The 18,722-nt window shown below is 37.6% G+C and overlaps 1 long non-coding RNA gene across 1 annotated transcript in view; it reads right to left on the reverse strand.

The window, feature by feature from the left end:
• Positions 1-3,826: 3,826 nt before the first annotated feature.
• The window catches only part of LOC103174752, a 34,259-nt gene continuing 19,363 nt past the window's right edge, over positions 3,827-18,722 (reverse strand). The window contains exon 3 of the long non-coding RNA XR_487378.2: positions 3,827-3,888. This is a non-coding gene — a long non-coding RNA (uncharacterized LOC103174752). The remainder of the gene's footprint in view (positions 3,889-18,722) is intronic.

Here is an 18,722-nt window from a genome sequence, read left to right on the forward strand (position 1 = left end):
TTAAGAATAATTCTGTGCCATCTTAAATTGATCTTACAGGTTAAAACCCCGAAGGAATTTTGGCCTCTTGTCTCTAAACATGATCATGTCTTCTCAGTGCTCATTGGCCAGAGTCCATTAGGCCAAATAATTACAGCTTTCAATGATCAAAAGACAAATCTCAACTATAAGATGCCTGAAAGAATCTGACACAAATTACATTCTGCACCTCCAGAGGCTGACCTTTTTTATCCACGACTGAAGATTCCCTGCCATTGATAGGTTTCCAGATCCTTATTCATTTAGATTATCCGATGTTACTGCTTGCTGGTTCATACTATTTTCTTTCCTTGGTCCAGGCGTCTGATTGCATTTGTGATTCTCAGCTAAACAATGAAAAGATTTGCTCTTCATGACTGTTAATCCAATGATGGATAAGAGTCAATCGGAGACGAGAAATTTGAGCTTGGAAGTAACTTTGAGCCATTTTACTGGACAGTGCACAAAATCTTGCCCGGTCCCAAAAGGAAATTTATCATATTGCTTCTCCTCATATGCAAGGTGATTTGTCAGAAGAATCTGTCATTGAAGCCCTTGTGGTGAAGTAGGATGAAAGGTCCAGCAGACATCAACCATCCTTCCAACTGTAGCAACCATAGGATTTACAGTTATAGCTTCCAGCTGCTTCTTACCGTTCTTAAGGGAATGAAACAAATAGGATAGACCTGGACCTGTTACTGCTGATGGCCCCAAGCATCATGTGTATATTAAATGAAATCCGAATAGATGAGATTCTTCCCCCAGTAATTCTGATGTCTTTTCAAGGGATCTGAGACAATATCTGCTCTGAACACAAGTCAATAGTGCTTTAGGAGTTTATGTAAATGTTCTCTAAATGAAATGGTAACATAGGAAACCAGATGAAACTGTGTGTTGCATTTGTTGATAGGTTCAGGCAAGTTCTGGCTCTCTGTCTACTTTATAGTGAATAAATTAACTTTGAAAAAGTTGAACAGCCTGATGTAAATTCATCTATAAGCATGGCAAACACACATCCTAAGATGATAATAATAATAATAATAATCCTTGCATTTGATATAGCGCTTTTCACATCGGGAGGACGTCCCAAAGCGCTTCACAGAACCCACTGTAAAGTGAATTGACCGTATATTTGTGGGCGAACGCGGCAGCCAATTGCGCACAGCAATGTCCCACAAACAGTCATGGATTGAAAATGACCAATTTATTATTGTTTTGTTTTTTTTGGAGGGATTATTATTAGGCTGTGTGGAGTAAGGAAACGTGCCCAAGGTTTCGCCCTGCCTGGAATTGAACTCAGGTCTCTCGCTTGCAAAGCGAGTGCTCTAACCACTGAGCTACAGGACTCCTGATACTATAGGCAGTTTGTTCAATTTTAATTTTTACAGGGATTTTTACAACCCAAAAGGAGGAATAAATGAATCATTGTATTCCTTACTGTATTACAATCTCTGTGGGTTTCTGCCTTTAACTGATTCATGTTTTCTAAGTGGAGATTGTGTTATTGACATTGACACTTTACAGGAAATCTTCAAGTGTCCGTTAAGCTTTTGCTTTGTATCCTTGTGATTTTTTCCATCTTTTTATTTTCTTTCATAATTTTAATCTTAGTCTAGTTGGATTTACTCTCCCTGCTTTGGTATACCAGTACCTTTATTCTTAATCCAAGCACTAGCTTCCCTGCTGGATGCAAAGACAGCTTTTACTCTTTGCTTCGCACCCATGAGGCCCTTTCTTTTAGTAAGATGGGTAATGTGTGAAATATGAGGATACTAGTTAAGGTTGAGAAAACTGATGGACTGCATCAACAAGCTGGGGGAAAATACAATCTAGGGATATTTTGCCATCAGCTATGTGTCTATATCTTTACAACTAGCACCAAAGTATTACAACTGTAATATCTTTCTTTCCCAAAGCAATAAAAAATTTCTTCAAGCAATGCTCCAGAAAATAGCTGCTTGCAAGTAAAAGATGACATTATAGAGCATTCGGAAAATGTGTTTACAACAAAGCAATTGTTAATCATAAAGAGATTGATTTCTTGCATAATCCATGATCTGCATTATTCCACCAGCAAAATAAAGCAGGTTTTCTTGAAACAAGCTGCTTATAGAATGGCAACTGCGAAGAAATAATCAAAATAATTCACTTACCTCTCAATGTTATTTATTTATCCAATAGGGACAATATTTTCTGGTTAGCAGAAGATTGAATTCTTGCAAGAGCAGAGAAATTCTCATACCAGCATCTTAAAGGGACATCGGTATCAATCAGGCTGCGTGATATGAAGAACAGAAACCCCTTACTATATATTAATTTAACCAGTTTGTGTGTGGAGTATGGTGGTTGCCTAGTACCTGGCCCACTGTGATCTTTGTTAATCTATTAAATTGTAACAATTTGCAAAGTGTCATTTTCAAATCAGATTCACTAAATAGATGTGAAGCAGACATGCCATCAGAAACACACGGGTACTTTTATCTACTGAGACATGGAAGAGGCAACTTATGTCAGAAATGATTGTGGTAATAATCTATTTGCTGTCTGATAATAAAGAGTATGAAATTAGGTATGGCTATCACGAGAAACTATTGCACAGTTTTTCCTGCAGNCCTTCTTTAATTCTGCATCTCAATTTTATGATTTACATTATTCTCAGTTACAGATTATCAAGGTACATTTCATAAATCAGGAAGACAACACATTGTCCCTGTGATGTATAGTTCCAAACAATCACAGTGTAAATTATAACTAAATGATGACTTTGGATAATAAACCCAAGAAGAAATTGTATGATTAATCTGTTACCAATGATACTTTTTTAAAATTAATTTACTATATTGAGGCTCCAGTCGATATTGAAATTCTTCAATGTATTCCATGCAATATTTAAGATTCTTTAAATTTCAGCTCCTTTATAATAGAATTATAATAGTAGTGTCATTATTTTGGTGAGATGGACATCAGCTTGGTGGCCCCTTCAAGGATACTATGAAAGAACTAGGATTATTAAGATGCCATACCATTAAGCAATCGATAAAGATTTCAAATCGGACTAGTGCAGAGCCTCTGTGCCCGCTATAGCACGGATTAAGAATAAAAAAAGGTATAACTGAGATGTAAGATGCTTTTGAGGTAATTAAATGTTCCTTATGGAAGAATAAATTACCCTGTTTAACTAGCAACAGAGTCCCTCTTCTGCACTGTACCTCATGCTAAGTGTCTGCAGCAGATTGCAAAGTTGCCAAAAGGGCACGAGGATTCCTGTTCAGATATTCATTCATATAAACCCACATGGCATAAATATTAGGCATTGTGGTGTGTGTAATTATCTATGTTACTAGTAACAAGGGATGATACTAACAGGAAGAACTGGATTGGGGTTTGTCATTGTTCCAGTGTTTGGGGAAATATATTTGCATCAGTGCGTGGCTGAGGTGTATGCATTGTTGCTGTGACACCAAGCCGGACATACAGACCTGTATAATCCCTAGAGTCAGCACTTAACATGATATTCACTGCTTAAATTGTTAATGTGCGGAGGAAAGAACTCACTGTCCTGTAAGGTTCATTTTCCAAAATAGTTAAGAGAATCTTTGTCGGCAAAGTATCAGACAGGTGGCAAATGTAATAAAAGATGCCTAAATATTCATTTTAGCTTCTAGCTGAAGGAAATTAATGAAAAATATCTTTTTGACAAATGTTTGCTCCAAATAAAATTTCATTGTGGAGAGATTGCCATTCTAATGAGTTTCCTGTCTAGAAGTCACTGTTCCTTTTATTTGTTTTGCAGGATTTACCTTATTCTCTCAAATCTCCATGTAAGATTCTGTTGTTGCTCCATTACCTCCAAAAATCCATGTTTCACACCTGGATTAGAAGACATGAAGCTGTTACTAGGGTCACTTAATTACTTCAATATTGAAGTTGTCCATAATCGCAAATTCAGACAGTCGCACACATAACGTAACACAAAATTGGGGTCTCGCTTGCCTTTAAAATCTATCAAAAGTAGCTTTACCCACATTTTAACTGAGAGTAGAACATCTTTGTAAGCTCTCTTAGATCTAGTGATAAAACACCTCAGAAAGAAGCACTCACCAAACATCCAAATGAGGACAACTCTTACCAATAAAAAGATTTGGAAATGTAGGAACAAAGGTCAGATTTTGGAATTCGATGAATAGAAATGTAAAATAAAATGGCAAAATAGTGTAATGAAAATACTGGAGAATAAATTGTAAAGTCCCACATTGGTGAGAACTGACTTTTAAAAATAGCTCTACTTTGTAAATGTCAGTAATACTGAGCTCATTGTCACTTAATATCTGAGCAGCTTCTCACTGAAGCATTGATTTTAGTTTTACGGTAACTGTCTGAAGCAGTAATAAATTAATAGATAAAGGCCACCATACACTTCAGTCTGAGATATAGTGACTACAGGAATATTTAATTACGAGGAAAGCTTTGTTTAGAAATTAACTGGAGTGAGACTTGGAGAACAAATCATTAGATCTGCTACTTTTGATCAGGATTCAGTGAAATAACAATTACTAAAGAAATCAACCCAATCCCAGGCTTAGGCTAAAAGATGGGATGAGTTGCATTAGTAGAAGAGAGCTGATTTCTCCTCTCAGTCCAGCTTTGCCTCACACTTCCAACATGAATTCATATAATGCGTACACTTAAAAAATACTCTTGTCAAATAAAATCCCATTAGAGGAACATTTTTTGTGAAGAGACTGTTTCTATTGACTACAATTGTGATCCTTGACTAATGTGTAGGACCTTTTAAAGTTGCTATTTCAGACTAACATTATAAAATGAATATAGCATGAATTAATTAACATAGGAAGAAATCTTCTCGGTTATGTTACCCAGATTTTCTCACATTCTTGTTGACTAACTTGATAATATGATTGAATGGAGTGGAATGTGCATTCGGACAGTCACCATTTGCCTATCTACACTTGCAGTGTATTCAGCCTCAAAAAAAACAAAAAGGTAGATTCAAGCACATGCACATTTTCCTTCCCCTCAATCTTTTATTTGACACCAGAGGAAATTCAGGTTTTAAAAAGAGTAATTTGCATTTTGCAGGTTTCTTCACTTTTTTTTTAACTGCTCAAGTTAAGGACAAGGAGCCACATGAGGTTATCTGCGTAGTGGATGACACAAGGAGCAGCATGCAAAGACTAGCTCTGAGAAAATACCTGCGGGCTGTAGAAACACAGAAAGACGTGACTGAGAGAGTTTGGACCTTTCAGAGGCTGACAAAAATCGAAAATGGTCAGTGAAAGTAATGATGAGGTACGGGCTCTGTGGTATTTTTCAAGAAGTACAAATGCTGCTCAGCATTTCAGAGCTGTCAGTGAAATGGGACTTTTCTGACTTGATCGTTGCTATTTTAGTACCATTGCAGTGATCAAAATAGCGAGGTGAATATTTCTTTCTGTTCTTTTAATAGAACTTGAATAGCCACAATCTTACTTTGTTTAAAAAATATATCTCATCATTGTTATATCAAGTGTTTAGTTTCCTTTTTATTTCCATTGCAGTCATTAGCATATTACTAAACAGCAGAGAAAGGTATTGGGTGCTTTAAAGGTTTGGTGATTATTTCTCACTTCGGTGGCTATCCTACTTGACACACACCGTTTAGCTGAGATGTGTGGGGAAATATTTGTGAAAGTCTTTCTGTACTTTCCTCAAATTTATCCTTTGTGCCTTAGTTTCACTTTTCACTTTCAATAGTGGCCCTTGTTTTTAGCTTTGCTCAGTCAGATAATATCAATGGATATTTGTTGGAATGCTACTCTTCTCTGTGGCAAGCCAGCAGACGAGAACAAGTAAATGGGGATCATTTCCAGATTGTAGTCTAGGCAGAGACCCAAAGTACAGTTTCCATAGGATTTCAGCACAGTCTCTTTTCATGGTGTCGACAGCAACTTTCACCCTGGAAATAGAATGGTCTGGTACCAAGCTGATGTTTAATGGCATGGTGGAGTATTCTGTCACACTAGGACTAAGTCTGTGCTGAATTTACTGCAGATAAGTGTTATTTTCCATCTCTACTTATGTGTCCAGATATCACATCGTTATGTTTTCTACAATACAGCGACATTCTGATGAATTGCACTTCAGTAAAAATAAAAATATCTTTTTCAGGATTTTCAGGAAACTGTGTACTCTGTACTGCAAGGAAAAGAGACATCAGACCTGCTGGGTTTGAGCTTTTGATGTGAGCAGATGCAAGGTGATGAAATGCCACTTTAATCAGCAATAATTAGGCCTGGGTAAGAACATCGCTCAGCCTTCCTTTTCTGTTAATTAAACTGTTTCATAGCCAAAGGCAGTCAAAAATGAAAGATTCCCCTAGGAATGTAGCCAGGGGGAGCCTGTTATAAAAACCTAAATGCACTGCAGGTTTCTGAAATTACAAAGATGTTTCTGCTGCCAATTTAACACAAAGATGGTTCATCGTCTCTGGATATTTGTTCACCATGAATTTCTAGTGGAAAAATTGTTAGGGAAAATAGCTCAGATTAAGCAGGCTGAGCTAGTATTTCACCTTGGGTTCAACAGACTCTTGATAGGTAGAGCTCGCATTATGGTAGTTGCAGAGCTGCACTGTTAAGTGACAAACGTGATGTGTGATATGATGTAGCCCTGTACTAAAAGGTGCACGGTTAGATAGAACTCATCACATTAGAATTAACAGCCATTTTTTATGTGTGTCCAGCTGGACACTACCTGAAATAGCATTCAACACAGTTTAAAAGGCTGCATTCTGATGTTCCCTGAAGATTGCACAAGTAATAAATAATAAGAACTTCACTCAAAAATACACAGTCAATTCACTTTATACTATATCCTGTGAAGCAGTTGGAGCCATCTCAAAGACATGATAAAGTGTTACATCAAATGCAAAGGATTATTATTTTAGAAAAATCCTAGCATTTGATATAGCATTTTACCAAACTATTGACGCAACTGAAAGTGCTCCCCAGTAGTTACTGTAAAGTGCAGTTACTGTGTACTTATAGGCAAACATAGCAGCCAATTTGTGCACAGCAAGATCCCACAAACAGCCAGGAGATAAATTTATAAATTTTGAGTCTGAGGTATTGTTGGCAATAACACTGGGAAAAAATGCCTCTTCTTATTACTGTCTGCAATATTTTTTAAATTGGAAATTGCTTTTATTTATTAAGCAAGGAAGAAATCTATTGTCCTATGTAACTGTATGCCCTCTTTAAATTAATCTTTAGATTTTAATAATCTTTATTTTAAATATCCATTTTTATTTTTAGCCAATTCAGGTTATGAAGTGAAATTCCTAAACACCAATTGAAAATATTCAGTTGAAACTAAATTATATGGCTTTAAATTTCATTAATATAATGTATAAATCACATCTCAAGTGCTAGACAATACTGTATATCCAAACAATATACTAATTTATAGTAAAATAGTCAGGCAACCATTCAGTTAAAGGAATACTGGAGAAAGCATATTATAAATTAAACAAGATTTGCAAGTTAATTCAAAAGAGCCCTTTAAATTTCCCTGATGCGTATTTCCCCATTCTGCAAGTCGAAAATACTTTAGGATACTTCATAAAATATCAATAATTATAATAATACTTATGTTTGCTATATTGCCTTTCACATTGGAAAGATGTCTCCATGCACTTCAGAGGATATCCTATAAACTTTAATGACTGCACTGTGTTTCTAGGCAAACACGAAAACTTTGTCACTTAAAATGTAGTTTCCATAATCATGGTTATTAGCTATAAACCAAAATTAAAACAAACTATATGTGGAGTCCTGTAGCTCAGTGGTTAGAGCACTCGCTTTGCAAGTGAGAGACCTGAGTTCAATTCCAGGCAGGGCAAAACCTTGGGCAAGTTTCCTTACTCCACACGCCTAATAATAATCCCTCCAAAAACCAAAAACAATAATAAATTGGTCATTTTCAATCTACGATTGTTTGTGGGACATTGCTGTGCGCAATTGGCTGCCGCGTTCGCCCACAAATATACAGTCAATTCACTTTACAATGTGTTCTGTGAAGCGCTTTGGGACGTCCTCCCGACGTGAAAAGCGCTATATCAAATGCAAGGATTATTATTATTATTATTATATCCTACGGGCACTTCTGTATATCATGTTCAGACTTTGTGGCTTTGTGGCTCCACGAAGTGGCTTTGTGGAGTCCTGTAGCTCAATGGTTAGAGCACTCACTTTGCAAGTGAGAGACCTGAGTTCAATTCCAGGCAGGGCGAAACCTTGGGCAAGTTTCCTTACTCCACACAGAGCCTAATAATAATCCCTCCAAAAACAAAACAATAATAAATTGGTCATTTTCAATCTACGACTGTTTGTGGGACACTGCTGTGCGCAATTGGCTGCCGCGTTCGCCCACAAATATACAGTCAATTCTCTTTACAGTGTGTTCTGTGAAGCGCTTTGGGACGTCCTCCCGACGTGAAAAGCACTATATCAAATGCAAGGATTATTATTATTATTATTTAGATTTGTTGAGGTTGGACGTAATTAACAGTCAGTGTTACCAGCTCATCACTTGGCACAAATGGTGCTATTGACTCAGTGTTAATAAAGCATGCATCAAACTATTTAAAACAATCCATTATGTCTGACTATTTTTACTGGTAAAATCTCTATTTCCTGTATTACAGACTGATAATATTTCCTCACAGATTTGCTATTTCTCAGTTGTAATCGATGTTTACTAAAATCACACATATCATGTCATGGTTAATTATGTAGGAGACTTTGTTAAGTTGTATTTCATGATAAGAAAATTGACAGTTTTACCGTTAATAATTACTAACCAAACTCTAAAGTCATGAAGAAACGTATGCACTGCTGTAATAATTAGAGGAAAATTCATATTCCAAATTAATGAAGCTTGGAAACCCAGTTAACCATGAAGAGCAGCGACAAATTAGATATTTCAATGAACTGGAGTCAGGAAGTGTCAATGAGAATTACGTCTTTAACAGACATTAGTAAATAAGAGTCATGTAGAATAGCCACATGTAATGGTGGAAGCAGAGGTTCCTGAAACTGAAAAAGACTCTTAAAAAGGTACTTCCAAAATCATTGCCTTCACACAACTTAATTGAGGAAAGCTACAGTGAAATTCAATCAACGGTAGCCAAAAAGGTTAGTTTATACAACTCTGCTCAACAAGCAAAAACATCCGTCAAGAAATCAGCCTTCATCGAAAGGCACTTAGCAAAATCCAATGATTGGAATTACAAAAAAAACAGATGAAACACAATTTTTTTAATTTATGGAAGCTGCCTCACTAAAAGACATAGCAGAATCATACTGACGAACAGGGATCATTTTCTAAAGTGTCTTCTTGAGAATTTGGACAAACTTCTTAATAGACCTTCAACTATGATGTCAAATCCAACTTTGAATATCATTCAGTAAAAGTGGCTAACACGTCACCTAATCTGAAAGAACTTCATAAACCAATCACTTAGATAGTGTTTTACCACAAACGCTATTCGAAAAGAGATGGGAATTTCTCCTGGTGTCCTGGCCAGAGATTCCCCTAATAAAATTAATCATTTACTTAATGACTGTTTGCAGGATATTGCTGGGCGCAAATTAACAATATATTTGTTTACAAATGCATAGTAATTTCACAGAAACTTTTGTGAAGTACTTTGGGACAAATTTATCTCTCTTAATGCCAGATTGCTATAATCTACCAGAGAGAAGAGGAAAAATCAGGGTCTGTTTTCTGTCGAGGAATCTCTCTTGTGACTCTAAAATCCTAGCCAAAATAATTGTGAACAATTTACTAATGTCAAGAATGTGAGTTCTTTCAGAACTGCAGTGCGGTGTGCATCAGAGGAATCTGTCTGTCTGTCTTCACCAATGCATTTGACATTATAGATAAAGGTCTATGGAAACTGTTCAAGATACTGAGAAAGTCGGGAAAACCTATCAGATGGCACTGTAATAATAATATTGATATTCAGATTATGGATGTCTATGCAAGGATAAAAAAAAATTTCACCATCAATAATGATGTAAAGCAAGGACACATATTTGCTCCTCTTTTTTTTAGCCATGCTTAAACTTGGAATATTTTCTAGGCACTTGCATTTGAATAAGACCTGACTATATGTTTACAAGTAAAACTCAGAGGACAGGCATTCCGGTGTGAGGGTTTCTTTCACCTGAATAAAGTGCATTTTTGATACCTATAGAAGCTGAGTGACAGCATATCAAAGTCTGCTTCTCCACAAGATCTGCCGCATGAATTTAGCTATCTGATGCAGAGAAGCAATAGGACACTATTCTGGGGATAAAGTCTTACCTCAATGTGTTTCTGATCAATAGTAGTTTCATTACTAACGCCATCTTATGCACAGCACACTTTTAAAAGCTTAACATTTCTTATGTAGTCCATTGAGCACATAATAATTTTAATACTGGAAAAACTTGGAGGGTCTGCTGGCTCTTTAACTTGAACTTACATTGAGGACCCAATTAACAAAGTACATGCACAGAACTCTGCTTCAGTTGCTCTGAGACAAGAGAAACCCAACTGCCTTAAAGATATTCATCCCTCGGCCAACACATTGCTGGTGCAGCAAAGCAAGACATGTCATGCCAAAAAAAAATCCCTGTCTAACTCCAAGTATGCATGATCTTATCTACTGCCTTCGCTTCACAATATTTCATCAAAGTATTAATCTGCCTCAGTGGTTAATGTTGTAACTAAATATCACACTGTTAAGATTAATATTCCACAATTTCATCTTGAATTAGTAAATCAAAACTATTTATCAGTAATAATATTCCACAATTGAACACAGATGTAGCAGTGTGCTATTTAAAAACAAATCAGGCTTAGACTCCTCATTGACTTTCTCTCATATGTTCCATGGCAGCACATCTCAGTCATGTAGTGCCAGACAGTGACATCAATGTGATCCAGATCTGGATATTCCCAAAAGCAGTTTCACTACAGAGAATTGTGTCTAGTCTTGGACTTATTCAGTTCTTTTCAATTATCTCTCACTTTGGAGTACTGTGAATAGAGAGCTGCAGGGTACCCTTAACAATAGGCAGAAGTAAATGTTTCCTAAGGGATCTTATAAAAGCAATGGACTGCAACATCTCCAATCAGCGAAAGCAATATTGTTGGCCTTAACTGTGCATAAAGGCTCTTGTGACAACAGGTTTCTCAATTTATGTATTTATACTTGGTGCTATTGTGCAGGAGGGCTGAGAAGAGTTGGTTGCTACTAGCTGACGTGCAGTGTTTTTCCAGCTGTCATTTCCATAGCACCATTTAAATATCATATACATTATGAAATGCACAATTTTCTTACAAGAGCAAAGTCCAATTATAACATAATTAGTTTATAATTTTTGGATAGAGCACTAGGATTCATTTGCAACACTCCTGTTTGTGGGGCTGCCCACAATCAGGCTTTTCTGGCCAGTACATCACATCACACTAGGTCCCAGTGATCTTCAGGGCTGTGAAGGTTGCTAGGCACTATGCAAGTCAGTGCCATCCAATGCTTACTTAAAACAATGCCAGTCTGTTATTCAGTGAACCACCTCAATGACAGCAATCTGACATTGAAAGTAGCTGAGAATTTATGTTTGCACAGTAGATGGTTATTAAATTTTTATACTTACTGTTAAGCTTGTTTATTTATAACGGGTTCCTCTAGCTGTGAATGTTTGCCTTGAGGAATTTTAATCATATATTAAGCTACAAATAGCAAATCAGCACCAAAACATGATGAAGAATTAATGAGCACATAGCACACTAAACTACACAAAGAATATTATGCTGAAATTAGATATTTTCTCTTAATTATCCTGCTTTTATTTTTCTATCACCATACACAAATTCCTCGTTTGTGACAGGAATATTAAGTTATTATTCCCTATTTAAATAGGAAAGAGAAATTGGACATGTGTGCATTGTCTGCACGTGTCTCATTGACGATGTCTTGGCTCACCTTTTATCAAATTGTATCCCTCCCTCCCTCCCCCCCTCCCTCACTCACTCACTCACTCAATCAGCATTTTGATTTCCAGTTTATTAATGATTCTCTACTTTTTGGGCAAAACTGAACTCAGGCAGCATTACTTAATGGTTTGTCAATTAATTTACAGCTGATGTCCATCTTAGTTAACTGAGTGGACATTATGCCCCACTCAGGCAAAAGGCTGAAGCTAAAGTTTTTCAAAAATAGTTTAATTCATCTTCACCAAATGTTCTCAGGGAAAGGCTACAATGAGCTCACAATGAGACTGCCTTACTCTGATGTGATGCTCATGTGTCAAGCCAATGGCATTGTGCTTTGTGACACAGCTTGTTTCCATTGTACAACACATACCCACCTTCTTGTGAAAATGCACATCTCAGGTTATAGCTGCAACATCAAGGGTAAATACAATGGCTTAGGGAGAAAAAAAGATTTTATGATACAACCATCTTCCTTACCATCATGTAGGCAATCAATAAGCATTGGACTCATTTGACTGACTGTGCATACTTTAATGAACAACATATTTTTAAAAATACAGAATTCATGTTGATTGGTCAGGGATGGTTTGAGAAGATGCTACTTGATGGCTGAGGAGGGTTTAATTTTTGTCCTGAGCTCTTCCCATTATCCAGCTTTTAGTTTAAAAAACAGCTTGATGATGCGATGGTAGGTACAGTAGGGTGTACATTTTGGAAGGATGAGGGCCCAAATCAATCTTGTGATCTTATGTCAAGGAGGAGAAAATGAAAAGAACTAAAAGAAGGAATTTCAATAAGTATAATTAAAAGTTTATAGGCCATAATTAAATTGTGACTGTCAGAATGTAAAATATCCATGACAGAAACAAAGGTACTCAATTCTACGTTCAACGTCAGAATTACTTTATGTAAATCACAATACTTTACTCAATATTTACTTTATCCTTTCAAGCACCTTGCCTACTCTTCATAATGAATCCAACTAATTTTGGAATAAATTTAGCAAAATAGTGTTGATACTCTTTGAGATCTGTGCCTAAGTTCCAAGATGCTATTTTATTGTCCAGTCTATTATCCTCACTCTTCTAAAGTGAAAATCTATGCGTGTGGGGAGATATTTTGCTACGCAAGTTTGTTTTCTCCCCTATGGCTTTGACAGACAGCCAACTGGGAGAAGCTACATATAGATTTGGCCCCTGGGAAAACACAGATGATTTATAAAATTGCAAATTTCCTGTGTGAGGTTAGCAATTTCTTCTGTAGCTAAAGCCTTCAAGCACTATTTAGTGAATTTAGTCAATCCTAATGTAAAACAAATGAACTTTATATAGTACTCTTTGCATTATTAGCATTGAATTTCTATATTTACTTTCAGTGGACTATTCCTGTTGAGTAAATTGTAGTCATTTTGATAACATTTATACTACAGTTCTGTTTGAAAAAAATAATAAACCACAAGATACATTAGTATTCATTTAGAAATAAACTGCAGAAACCTATTTAAAATGGGGCTATTTATCATTAAAATATGTGTCTAATCATTAGAAAAGTAATAACCATTTTTTATGCATTTATATATGGATACAAATTGTATTCATTCAAAAGGAATCCTAAACTGTGCCACTATATCTGTGTTCTATGTTAAATCAATGCTGGCATTTTCAAGTTCAATTGCCTCAATTTGTTGCCCACAATTTCATACTCCATCAGGTTTTAGCAAATGAATGCTACCTTCATCTAACACTGTAACTTCTCAAAGCAGCTATGTTAACAGTGGCAAGACAGGTGTTTAGTAGTGTCACAAGAGGTCTCTTTTATGATGATATGAGGTTGCAGGAATGTGAAGTAAATTGAAATGAAACTCCTCAATTGGACTATTGTTTTGCAATTCACTGGTCATCTGTAACCTTTATAAAGTGCATTGCATTCTATTCATGGGCATCAGTAATTCATCTAGTAATTCATTCAAACAGGTGGACTGGTAGCAATGTCTGTCTCAGCAGTTGGATGCCATTCAGGTTATAACACAGGAAATCTAGTAGCGACAAACTCAACTATTCTTTGTGTGGCTGGTGCAACATTTAAACATTATATATATTAAAAAAAAAGCTGTGTATTTTTTTAATCAAGACGGTAGAGCATACCTAATGATCTTAAACAAGTCCGATACACTGTACACTCAGGTGCTCCTAGACAAGTTCAGTGAATTGGATTTTTTAGATGGTGTTAGTACAGTACATATTTAATAGCACTGAGTGCTGTGTAACTGACAAGAGCCGATTTCATTCCATGTTCTATTTAATTGTAACTCAACCGAACCATGTCATACAAATAATCTAATGTTTAGCTGATTGTTCCTCTGATATCAAGTTGACAGTGATGCTTGAAACAAACTGCAACACAGTCAGTTGGTCCAGCTAGACATTCTTTTGGGAGTTTATATGCACTACCAATAAAACAATAGAATCACACAGTAGTACATTAAGTTGCAGCAAGGAAACAGGCCATTGAGCCAAACGAGTCAATGCCAGTGTTTATACTCAACCTGACCCTACACCTCTCCTAATCCCGTCACCCGCAACCGTCTATTTCCTTTTCCCTCATGTATGCATCCTGCTTCCTCTTAAATACGTTAATATTTTGTACTCCAACCCAAGCATCCGGGAGTGAGTTCCACATTTTCATTTCATCACACTGTCCTCATGTGAAAAGCAGTTTGATGCTGTGATGGGAAGATGGTAGAGTGGATATTCTGGAAGGATGAGATTATCCAAACTAATCTTGTGATCTTTTAATGGTGTTGGGACAAAACTGTTGTTCGCCCACAAATATACAGTCAATTCACTTTACAGTGTGTTCTGTGAAGCGCTTTGGGACGTCCTCCCGACGTGAAAAGCGCTATATCAAATGCAAGGATTATTATTATTATTGTGCAGACATGGAAAATAGTCACATTCTTACACAATCAGATTTTGTTCTTTGTGTATCTGCTACTGCCCAGGACAATAAAAATCTATTGCTCTGTCTAGTCTGATAACATGCATTTATTTTTATGTGGCCTGGTTGTTCCCATTGCATTAAAGAGGTTTTTTTTTTACAATCACAGCTGCAATAAAGACTTTTTTTATTTGATTTATGGCATTCATTAAAAGTCAATGTATAGCCCAAGCTTGTATGATTATCATGTTTGCATTGTAGATATGTCCAGTTCAATTGGATCATGACAATTGCATCAAACCAAGGCAGTGAGATAATGCTGAGAAGTAACCTGCTCACAGTCTTTGTGACTCCATAGTTCCCTGATGAATAAACTCAAGTGTGGTACTCAATGCTGCTGATTAAATGAAATGCCAATGTGGGTGCAGTGAGTTGCTATACTCACATGCTGTGCCTCTCTTTAAAACAAGACGGGATCATGTTTGCTATTCTTCAAATAGATGAGTTACTAATCTCTCACAGGTCATCGGAAGACGTATCATTTAGTGGTGATTTATTTTCCCAGTGGGAGGGAGGAAGAAATAGAAAAAAAAACAGTTTATTCTTTTTTCAGAAGAACTATTAGCTGCAGAGTGGATTTATAACACACCATTGATTCCACCTATAGCTTTTCAAATACTCTGCCCTATGCTATTCCTATATGCTGGAACCTCAATTCATTGAAATTAAGACTTATTGCTCCTTTGCCAACTCATTCTTTCCAGCTTCTCAAGACTTGAAGCTCTTTTCTTCCCTTAGCATTTGCTTCATCTTAAAATTGACATGCTTTTAAAGGTGAACTAGCTGTCACCTAAACAATACTTTTTTGACTGATCATGTTTTCTGCCCATTGATGGTGCCTGGATTGTGACCCTGAACCTTCATTTTTCAAATTTAAAAGAGCATTTGAGCTTGTAGGATGGTCTGGAAATAAAGTTGGAACTGTCCATTGTGCTGTCCTGTCCTGTTTGGCACTGATGTGGCTGGGATGCAGAGATGTATGCATTTGAGATGATTGATAGGAGCCAAAATAATCTCACAATTTCTCAAGAAATAAAATGACTGGACTGGGGAAATCAATCCATGTGGCTGGGGAAGTGAACTGGGACCTGGACAAAATGATTTTTATATAGCGGTGGAAGAAAGATGACCAGCCTTTGTAAGACCAAATCTCATTCCTAACCTTGTGTACAAAATAGTGTTGTTGTCATGGAAGGAATTATAGTTTTTATCTTCAATTCTCCAAATTAGATGATAGAAGTTTAAAATCTTTGCATTTTCTTTATACAGCAATCAAATTGTGTGAATAATACATTCACAGGCACAACACAAAGCTTTAAAATGCTCAGTTATTACAACAACAACAACAACAACAAGGTTTCATTTATAGAGTGCCTTTCACGTCGGGAGGATGTCCCAAGGCGCTGGACAGTTGAGTCGAGCAGGGGGGGAAATGGTCAGGGTGAGGGGAGGGAAGAGAGGGAGCGAGGAGTGGGTAGAGGGTCGAGATGGGAGCTGAAAGCACGGTCGAAGAGAAAGGTCTTGAGACCGGCCTTGAAGGAGGAAAGGGAGGAAGCAAGGCGAAGGCACTGGGGGATGGAGTTCCAGAGCCTAGGGGCTGAGAGACTGAAGGCCCGGCCACCGATGGTAGGGCGGTTGGAGCGGGGGATGTGGAGCAGACCAGAGCCAGAGGAACGGAGGGTAAGGGGCAGGTAAGTAGGGGGATAGTAGGTCAGAGAGGTAGGAGGGAGCAAGGCTGTGAATGGCCTTGTAGGTGAGGATGAGGATCTTCAATTCGAATTAGCCCATTTAATGGATTTGGTGGGCTTACTTTCTGTATTTAGTATTTATGTTTCCCATAATCTGTTCCCCAGGTTTAAAAGGAATGCATTACACAGGCAATGGGAACACACACATATCCGTTGTTCCTTACCAAGCAGACTTGCTGTTTGGTCCTCCTGGGTTCCTATGCATTTAGTTGATTACGCATGTTCATTACATTGAGGCTCGACTATGCAAACTCATTGCTTGTTGGCCTCCCCAACTCATCCCTCCACAGGCTGCAGATCATCCAGAACTCTGCAGCCCGTGTCCTCTCCTGCACCAGGCTCCGCGACCCTATCGCCCCCATCCTTGTCCAACTCCACTGGCTTCCCATCACACAGAGGATACAGTTCAAGATCCTGGTCCTCACCTTCAAAGCCCTCCACGGTCTTGCTTCCCCCTCTCCGACCTCCTAACCCCCTAACACCCTGTTCACTCCCTCCGCTCAGCAGGCTCTGGCCTGCTTCACGTCCCCTGCCTTGCTCGCCCAACTATTAGTGGGCGGGCCTTCTTCCTCTCTGCACCCACCCACCGGAACTCCATCCAGCAGTCCCTCCATCTCACCCCCTCCCTCGCCACTTCAAGACCCACCTCAAGACCCTCCTCTTCAACTGTGCTTTTGATCTCCCTGCTTCCCCCCTCTGCCCTCCCCCACCCCGACCCTCAGCTCGTGTCCATAACTCTGTCTGTCCTGCGCCTTGGGACGTCCTCCGGACGTGAAAGGCGCTATACAAATGTAATTTTGTTGTTGTTGACTTCCACAGGTAGATAGCAAGCTCATAAAATCTAAATATCTTAATGTTGTCCCTCAAATCAATTTGTTACCGACCAATGAACCCACCTTTGTCATTACCTTCTAATACTCTGCAATTATTGACCTAAGATCAGACTAATGCCTCATATTTATATGTAATTATTTATAATTCATATATGGTATCAAATTATAGAATCATAGAATCATACAGCGCTGACGGAGGCCATTCGTGTCTGTGCTGGCTCTTTGAAGACAGTTTTCCAAATCAATCCCATTCCCCTGCATTCTCCCATACTCCTCCAAACTTGTTCTCCCCAAATTATTATCTAATGATCTAATGAACTACTTCACGTCCTCCCGACGTGAAAGGCGCTCTATAAATGGAATCTTGTTGTTGTTGTTGTTGTTTTATTAGTTCTGTAGTCCTATTGGGGAAAAGGCTGGTAAATGGGACTGAAAGGATTGCTCCTTAAAAGAACCAGCACAAACAGGATTAGCCAAATGACCTTCTTATGTGTTGTAAATTTCTATGATTCTGTTTTCTATGAAAATCTAAAACTTTTCCTGAAGCTATTGAAATTAATGGTGTAATGATATGCAGTAAGCATTAATGTAGTATGTTAATTAAGCCTAATTAACAAATTATATTAAAAATTGCCCAGAACTCAAAAATGTGAACACTTTGATTTTGACTACATTAAGAAATGTAAAACCACAACGCCAGTGGGATATTACATGCATAATTTTCAGTGTGACCAGTGGATTTGTCTCCAATAATTGATAAAAACTAATGATTTTAGTCATTCATCATTCAAGGTTTCATGCGTGCCAGCAAGCTAGTGTAAAATTGTTGCCAGTATTATTGATGGAATATTACTCCATACAGGCTTGATGAGTTCAATGACCTTTTTTCATTCCATACTATCTTATGATCTAAGGCTTATAGGAATCCTAAGTGGTTCTTGGAGGCTTTAGATGCTAAGGTAGAGCTCGGGACTGATTTGGAGTCAACTTGTGACTTTTCCTCATTCGGGAAAGACATTACCCTGCATGAAGGCATGAAGGGCGCTATATAAATACAAGTTGTTTTCCCCAGTCTAAGAGT

This window comes from Callorhinchus milii, unplaced genomic scaffold (genome assembly GCF_018977255.1).
Source record: "Callorhinchus milii isolate IMCB2004 unplaced genomic scaffold, IMCB_Cmil_1.0 Scaffold5, whole genome shotgun sequence".
Classification (NCBI taxonomy): Eukaryota; Metazoa; Chordata; class Chondrichthyes; order Chimaeriformes; family Callorhinchidae; genus Callorhinchus; species Callorhinchus milii.